This window comes from Suncus etruscus, chromosome 14 (assembly GCF_024139225.1).
Source record: "Suncus etruscus isolate mSunEtr1 chromosome 14, mSunEtr1.pri.cur, whole genome shotgun sequence".
Taxonomy (NCBI): domain Eukaryota; kingdom Metazoa; phylum Chordata; class Mammalia; order Eulipotyphla; family Soricidae; genus Suncus; species Suncus etruscus.
This window is the reverse complement of record NC_064861.1, coordinates 26,786,423-26,795,772: the sequence shown is the minus strand read 5'-3', so window position 1 is coordinate 26,795,772 and position 9,350 is coordinate 26,786,423.

Here is a 9,350-nt window from a genome sequence, read left to right as displayed (position 1 = left end):
AGTCTACAGGGCCAGTACCTTGGTGTTTGGCTCAGAGATGATAATTCTCATTGTTGCAGTGGGAGAGGATAAACCAAACTGGATGAAGGCTCACAAAACCTCTTAAGATTTCTTAGTCCTTTGAGATAACAGCTTTGGTAGGGTCATCTCCCCTAGAATGTAGCTTGGGACCTGAGCAAAAGAAAGAAAGTGAATGTACAGCACAGAATAAAGTATGTGTTTAGACTGTCATCACCACTCAGCTGAGAGTGTGTTCAGAAGATTTTATGCAGAGAGCAAAACTTTGTAGGACAGTGGCCCCAAATTTCCTCTCTAAAGGGAGAGAGAGAGGAAGCAGAAGGAGAGAGGCATGGGAGGGGAAAGATGGAGGAGTGGACATGAGGAGTATTATGGTAGGAGAGGCATGCAAGCCGATGAATAATGGCAAACAGCTTTATGACTCTGAAATTTTGAAGAACTGGCTTATAAAGGTGAGGCAGGAGCATTTGGGGATTAAACTAAACAAGAAAGGATATTGAAACCATCATTTCTGGCATGCTGATGAGCAGATGTCAGCATGCTTGTAGCCTCTTTCTGTCTTTGGTGGTTTTCTAAAGATAAAAAAGATGGAGTACAGAGAGGTTTCAGCAGGGTCTGCGCTGAAAACGTAAAAGTTCTCGGATATTTTTATTAGGAAAAAAGAGCTAGAAGTTGAGGACTGTTATATAGTCTCAAATATATCTATATCTAATCTATATTTATATCTGTATCTATATACTATATCTATGACTATGTGTGATATATCTATATCCATATATATGTATATATATATCCATTGGGTTTGGTAGCAAAATTAAAGTGAGATCAAGTAATAATTTAACATTAAAAGAGGAGGTTTAATATTCTGGGATCTCTACCAAGACAATGACTCTGGGAATACACTGGTACGGGAATCTTGAAAGGAAAGAGTTGGAAGCCCCTTCCTTAAGGCATTGAGAACCTAGCAGAGTGGACAATACTTGGAATACTTGAAGCAATATGCTTTCAGCCTTCCAGTTGAAGGATACAGGGTGGGGCAGCAGCCCCTGTGCTGAAATTCAGGAGACGGTTTCTGAAGACCCATTCCCTATGAGGGGGACACATAAATTGTGCCCTAGAGAATGGTTGTTCTTCTCCAGAACTTGCCCTGTTGCTCTCCATATCTTGCTAAAGGCACTGACTTGCAGTCTGGAGAAATGAGTGAAAATCACCCATTGATAGGCCCGCCAAAGTTTGTGGCCTCCTTTGGGGTCCAGCAGAGAGAGTGCTTTGCTGTCTAAAAGTCCCAAGAGCCTGAAATCCTGTCTCTAATGAAGACTAAAACTGCAATGTAAAGGAAATGAGAGGGACCTTGTACTGTTTGACTTTAGGCCTTGGAGCCTGACAGGCCAGACACCTGGATTCTCTGTGGAAAGCTTGTCCATAAATAATCTTCAGCACTTGGAGCACTGGGAGGCAGTAGAAGAGTGTTATGTGAGAGATGCATAAAAATAGTATGAGGGGGAATTAAAAAATGAGAATGCCCAGGGCCAGAAAGATAGCATGGAGGTAGGGTGTTTGCCTTGCATGCAGAAGGACGGTGTTTTGAATCCTGGCATCCCAGGAGCGATTTCTGAGCGTAGAGCCAGGAGGGACCTCTGAGCGCTGCTGGGTGTGATGCCTCCCCCACCCAAAAAAAGAAAGCAAATGCCCTGCCCTATACCTTAAGGGTGTTTTTTGTTTTTGTTTTTTTTTTGAGGAGCACACCTGGCAGAGCTCAGAAACTACTTCCAGCTATGTGCTCAGGGGTTGTATCCAGTGGTATATGCACAAAGCATGAACAAATGCTCCAATCTAAGAATGCCCCTATTTTTGAAAATCACCTTGGAATATAATCTTTATTTTTCCCTTTTTTTTTCTTTTTTGGTTTTTGGGCCACACCCAGCAGTGCTCAGGGATTATTCCTGGCTCTGAACTCAGAAATCACTCCTGATAGGCTTGGGGAACCATATGGGATGCCGGGGATCAAACCTGGGTCTGTCCCGGGTTGACTATGTGCAAGGCAGATGCCCTACCATTGTTCTATTGCTCTGGCCCTGGAACTTAATCTTATACTAAGTAATTCCCTTTTAGGGAGTTTCTTTCTTTTCTCTTAATTTCCAATAAACTTTCCTATTTTCTAAAACAAACAAACCAACAAACAAAACCCTTCTGGTCTTGACATGGATCCTTTCTCCTGTGCCCTCTTTCATCCGTGATCTATTTGTTCTTCATTCTTTCCTTTCTTTTTTTTTTCTACTGTACTGGAGAAGGAACCCAGCCTGTTATAAAGGACCTATATTCCTACCAGAGTCATCTATCAGGCCCTGATGTAGAAACTTCATGGCCCAATCCCAAAGGATCAGGGAGTGCAGGTCTGGGAGCAAGCACTGATACAGGAAATAATAATCCACACAAAGTTTAAGGAGATGGTAATGGTCCAGGAAAATCCCACCACAAACTTTCTGCTTCTAACATTAAGGCCAGCAAGCAGATTGCTCAGTTGTGGAAAACTGAAACTGCAAGCCATTTCTTCCTGAGACCCAGGGTCTTTATTGGGAAGCAAAAGACCACATCCTGGATTAGAAAACAGGTAGGGTAAGGGACTAGTTTAAAAGGTGTTTTAGTCCAGTGAGTGATAAGCATCAGCAAAGAAGATTTATCCTTTTTTTTTTTTTTTTTTTTTTTTTTTTGGTTTTTGGGCCACACCCGGTAACGCTCAGGGGTTACTCCTGGCTATGCGCTCAGAAGTTGCTCCTGGCTTGGGGGACCATATGGGACGCCGGGGGATCGAACCGCGGTCCGTCCTAGGCTAGCGCAGGTAAGGCAGGCACCTTACCTCCAGCGCCACCGCCCGGCCCAGAAGATTTATCCTAAATAGAATGAAAACCAGTTATTCCAACGTCTCCTCCTCCTCCTCCTCCTCCTCCTCCTCCTCCTCCTCCTCCTCTCCTCCTCCTCCTCCTCCTCCTCCTCCTCCTCCTCCTCCTCCTCCTCCTCCTTCTTCTTCTTCTTCTTCTTCTTCTTCTTCTTTTTTTTTTTTTTTGGTTTTTGGGCCACACCCAGCGTTGCTCAGGGGTTACTCCTGGCTGTCTGCTCAGAAATAGCTCCTGGCAGGCACGGGGGACCATATGGGACACCAGGATTCGAACCAACCACCTTTGGTCCAGGATCGGCTGCTTGCAAGGCAAACGCCGCTGTGCTATCTCTCCGGGCCCCTCCTCCTTCTTAACTTTATAGAAAAAAGCAAAAGTATGCCATAAAAAAAAAAGGTAATTTGTGTTATAAGAAAATGTTCTAAGAATCCTCTATCTAAAAGATAAATGTCTTTTTTTTTTTTTTTTTTGCATAGGCACAGCAAAAGTTGAGGAAAATAGAAAGGAAAAAAATTGTCCTAAAAGCAGGGTGTTTTTGTTTTGTTTTGTTTTGTTCTTGTTTTTGGGTCACACATGGCAGGGGTTACTCCTGGTTCTAAGCTCAGAAATTGCTCCTGGCAGGCTCAGGGGACCATATGGGATGTCGGGTTTTGAATCACCATCCTTCTGCATGCAAAGCAAACACCTTACCTTTCTGACCACAAAACAGTGTTTTTACCATTAAAGCATTCTACAATAAGACAACTACAAGCTTCTGGCATACTAATTTGTCTAACTCAAAAGTCTTTCTTCCTGGTTCCAGGAAATTTTCTTCTGAATCACAGTCATCACAGTCAGGCTTTAGTAACTAGAGATCTTGGTATTTGCACAGATCCTATGTCGAAGTCAGGGTGTCATGGAGTGTCTCCTGGAATCATCTCATTGTTAAGTGGTGAGGCAGGGAAACCCTACTTGAAAGCAAATAGTTGCTGATTTCCAAGTCATCACCAGGGTGGCTATATGAGCTCCCCCTGGGGCAAGTGGGTGCTATGGCAGTTTTAAAACCTGTCTCAAAAAAGGTTGATTCCTGGTGTTGGTGCAGAAACCGTGCAGGTTCCAAAGATAGACCCAAGGTTCAGGGGTGATCAGCCAATGTCTAAGTGACTGAAGCCTGTTAAGTCACTATGACAAATGTTCAAAGTGGAAGGCCCCCCCATAACAAAAATCTTCGGAGTTTTTTTCTATCCCTAATAGATAGGAACTTATCTTCGTACCTAAGATTTCCCCATTTTATTGTGTCACAAGATACTATTGATACATATAGGGGAAAAGGATGCCAGATTCGAACCACCGTCCTTCTGCTTGTAAGGCAAATGTTCTACCTCCATCCTATCTCTCTGGCCCCTCTTTTCCATTATTTTTCTCCTCTTCTTCCTCCTCCTCTTCTTCCTCCTCTTCTTTCTTTTTTCCCCTTCTTACTTTTTCTTTCCCTTCTTACTTTCTTCTTCCCCTTCTTTTTCTTCCTCTTCTTCCTCCCCTTCCTCTTATTATTATTCTCTTCCTGGGTCTCTGGAACTCCAATGATTCTTATGTTGTTTCTGTTGTTTATCAAAGACTTCTATTTTTATATATTCAGATTCTTTTAATAGTTTATCCATTGTCTGATCATTTGCTTTAAAGTTCTTTTCCAATCTGTTCTGCTGTATGTAGTTGTTCTGCATCTTGTCTTCTCGCTCATTGATTCTGTCCTCATCTGCTTTTACTTTGTTGGAGAGGCTTTCCATTGAAATTTTCATTTCATCTACTGAGTTTTTCAGACCTGTTATTTCAGTTTGAACTTTTCTGATTTCTATCTTCAATTCCTCTTGATTCTTATTTGTGTTCCATTCAACTTGATCTATGCTTTCTTTGAGCTCTATGAACATCTTCTATATTTCTTCTTTAAACACCTAGCTGTTTTGTACTTTTCAGGTCATCAAAGCTGCCATCTTAATTCTCTATACAGGGTGTTGTCCTGCATTGTTTCCCCATTGCCATGCTTGTAGTGTGGTTTTTTACTATGTGTGGTGTGTTGGGCCCTGAAGAGATTATGTTTGTTGTCATCTTCTTAGCTGTCTCATGCAGAAAAGCAGTTGATCTTTTTTGAATTACAAAGATAGGGAAATTCCATTCAGAAAAGAAGGTTTCGGGGCCGGGCGGTGGCGCTGGAGGTAAGGTGCCTGCCTTGCCTGCGCTAGCCTAGGACGGACCGCGGTTCGATCCCCCGGCGTCCCATATGGTCCCCCAAGAAGCCAGGAGCAACTTCTGAGCGCATAGCCAGGAGTAACCCTGAGCGTCACAGGTGTGGCCCAAAAACCAAAAAAAAAAAAAAAAAAGAAGGTTTCAATCTATTGCAGTCTTAGCTGTTTCCACTGTTTTTCAGCACTGCTAATTTTGTGCTGTTCATGGGCCACTGGGAAATCCAGATTGGAGCATTTTATTTCCATTTGATTGGAATAGATGCCAGGTGCTGTAACCCAGTAGCCTCAATTAAAGAGGTGAAACTTCTGAGCTGGTGGGTCAGAGGTAGGTTGGGCGGGAAGTTGAAACATCTGAGCTGGTGATTTGAGAAGGGATTGGACAAGAGATGTGGTACTCTTCCCACATTGTCTACGCAAGTCATGGTCCCAGAGGTTCAAGGATATTAGAACCATAAATGACAAAAAAGCTGCTTGCTGACTTTCTGGTCCAATGCACCTTAAAAGTTTTGAATTCTGGGGTAGGGCGTGTTTGCCTTGCATGCAGAAGGGTGGTGGTTTGAATCCCAGCATCCCATATGGTCCCCCCAGTCTGCCAGGAGCTATTTCTGAGCTTAGAGCCAGGAGTAACCCATGAGCACTGCCAGATGTGACCCAAAAACAAAACAAAACAAACAAAAAACGTTTTGAATGCTGACAGACAGGTGCTGAAGGTAAAACACTATTCCCTCAAGGCTATAAGGTATAGTTTGCAAAAACCAGTTGCAGGATCAATGTTTGGGTTTTTTTTTTTGTTTTTTGTTTGTTTGTTTTGTTTTTTCGGCCACACCCGTTTGATGCTCAGGGGTTACTCCTGGCTAAGCACTCAGAAATTGCCCCTGGCTTGGGGGGACCATATGGGACGCCAGGGGATCGAACAGTGGTTCTTCCTTGGCTAGCGCTTGCAAGGCAGACGCCTTACCTCTAGCGCCACCTCACCGGCCCCCAATGTTTGTTTTTGTTTTGGTGTCACACCCGGCAGTGCTCAAGGATTACTCCTGGCTCTATGCTCAGAAATCATTTCTGGCAGGCTCGGGGGACTATATGGGATGCCAGGATTCAAACCACAGTCCTTTTGCATGCAAGGCAAACGCCCTACCTCCATGCTATCTCTTCGGTCCAGGGTCAATGTTTTAAAGCTAACAGAAACTTCAGTGTCAGAATCAAACATTCCTTCAAATTTTCTGATTGAATTGCAAGGGTTAACATTGGATGATGTTCTTTAAGCTTAGCAGTATATTCCATTAAGAAATGAGCAAAAGCATCAGGATTTGTACTTCCAAAACCCCCTTCCCTGGTGCGTTCTTATTTGCTAGTCATAACATAAGGAAGTAATAAAATTTGAGTTGTGTTTTTATCTTTTTTAAAAGTCCAAACTGGGGCTGGAGTAGGGATTTGCCTTGCACACGGCCAACCTAAGACAGGCCCAGGCTCCATCTCAGCATTTCATGTGGTCCCCTGAGCCTGCCAAGAACTATTTATGAGCTCGAAGCCAGGAGTAACCTGAGTATGGCTGGGTGTGGCCCTAAAACAAACAAACAAAAATAAAAGTCCAAACTGTGGGCATAGAAATAAGAACTATTATTTCTCCAACCTGATCAGAATCTATAATTCCCAGATGAACAGAAATGCCTTTAATAGTGAGACTACTTCTCCCTACTATCAAGCCCACAGTTCCTGAAGAAACCGGCCTTTTTATGCCAGATATTATCTTGTAAAGGCACTGAGATGGTATTATGGTAATTTTATCAGGGCATGGAATATCAAGGGCATAGCTTCCTGAAGTGGCAGGTTTTAATGAGTTTATGCTTTGGAGTTCTCTTGGGATGGCCTCAGCAGCTGAATTGTTGACAAAAAGTTCCCTGATTTCATGGGGCCTAGGTTTGGCCCCTTTCCCAAAACTGTATGATTAATTCTGGGCCTCGAAGGAGTGGGTCCAGGAGCCAAAAGAGTAAAGATGGCATCCTGCAGTCTCTACATAAATGTTCCATTTTGCCACAGTTAAAGCACCTGATTTGAACACACAAGGATGAGTTTGGACCTCTTCCTCAGTTACTTGAGACACAATAAGATGATGAAAAACAATCTCTAGCCCAATGGAATCCTTTGCCACACCTCAGGCAAAGTCAAGGTGGCCTCCTGAAGCAAATTCACCCTGTTCTCTGAGAGGATAATTGCATCCGTTCTGGTTACCTGGAGTTTTTCTCTGCATTGCTTAGGTTGCTAAGGGGGCAATTAAAGTTGCATGTTTCCATATTCCTACATTCATGTAGAAATACCATGATATCTTCTCTCTCCCTAATGATGTTAGGCTATACCTTATTTTACCCAAAACAGAGATCATCTTTGGTTCATCTGTATCTATTTGTTTTCAACTTGGTTTTACCCCAAAACAGATTGTCTGACATGTAAACCTAGGTAGGACTGGCTCAGGATAGCCTGTGCTATCTGTACTTACTCTGTCCTTACTTCCCCACCTGGGGGTGGTCTCTGACTCAATAAAAATTATCATTCTGTCAGGCAACTTTCTCTCCCTATGAGATAGAAGATTGCCAGACTATTCATGTTTCACCCTCAGCCTGGTTTGGATTATTTCATGTGTGACCCTGATTCAGACTTGTTCACTCAGCATTGGAGATATAGCACTTTGGGTTATTTTTTTGTTTTGTTTTGTTTTTTGGGGGGGCACACCCGGTGATGCTCAGGGGTTACTTCTGGCTATGCGCTCAGAAATCACTTCTGGCTTAGGGGACCATATGGGACGTAGGGTATCAAACCCAGGCCCATCCTGAGTCAGCTGCATGCAAGGCAAGTGCCCTACCACTGCACTACTGCTCCAGCCCCATGGGTGATTTTATACTAATAGGTTGTAGTATAACCTGACAACTTTTTTGTTTGTTTTGGGCCACATCTGGTGACGCTTAGGGTTTACTCCTGGCTATGTGCTCAAAAATTGCTCCTGGCTTTGGAGATCATAGGGATACCAGGGGATCTAACCACAATCTGTCCTAGGTCAGTACATGCAAGGCAAATGCCCTACCACTTGTGCCACCGCTATGGCCCCAGGCTAATGTTTTTTTTTTGTCAGGACCCGTTGTACTTAGTTGCTTTTAATCTGCCTCTAGATAAGATCTGTCAGTTTTCCCCTAGAAATTCTACATATGGCTCTGAAATGGTCTGAAAAGGTACCCTTGAATTCAGCATCTGCATCAACTTTTTTCCAAGCTTTCAATGTAAACTCTCTGATAAGTTCCAAAACAGCACAGGGTAATTTTTCCTGCTTGTTTGTATCTGGGAAAGTCCCTTCCCTATTAACAGCTCATAATACAACAAAACTCCTGCAACCATCCTTCAAAAGTGATCTTTGTTATTTATTTATTTATTTATTTATTTATTTATTTATTTATTTATTTAGATTTTTGGGTCACACCCGGCAGCGCTCAGGGGTTACTCCTAGCTCTACGCTCAGAAATTGCTCCTGGCGGGCTCAGGCGACCATATGGGACGCCGGGATTCAAACCACCGACCTTCTGCATGGGAGGCAAACACCTTACCTCCATGCTATCTCTCCGGCCCCGTTATTTATTTATTTATTTATTTATTTATTTATTTATTTATTTATTTATTTATTTATTTTTTGGTTTTTGGGTCACACCCAGCCACTCTCAGGGGTCACTCCTGGCTCTATGCTCAGAAATCGCTCCTGGCAGGTTGGGGGACCATATGAGGTGCCAGGATTCGAATCACCGTCCTTCTGCATGAAAGGCAAATGCCTACCCCCATGCTATCTCTCTGGCCCCGTGATCTTTGTTATTAAGCTTAGGTTTAGCTCTGTCAATAAACCACATTTTCCACTGTAAAAATTGAGAAATACTCAGGCAGGTCTTAGCCACAGTCTTAAACTCTTTTTTCGTTTGTTTGTTTTTTGGGTCACTCCTGGCAGCGCTCAGGGGTTACTCCTGGCTCTACACTCAGAAATCACTCCTGGCAGGCTCGGGGGACTAGATGGGATGCCAGTATTTGAACCACTGACCTTCTGCATGCAAGGCAAATGCCTTACCTCCAGGCTATCTCTCCGGCCCCAGTCTTAAACTTTTTTTTTAATTTTTATTGTGACCAAAGCGCATTACAAAATCTTTCACTGCATCATTTATGGTACATAGTGACAATGAATGAGGGGCAT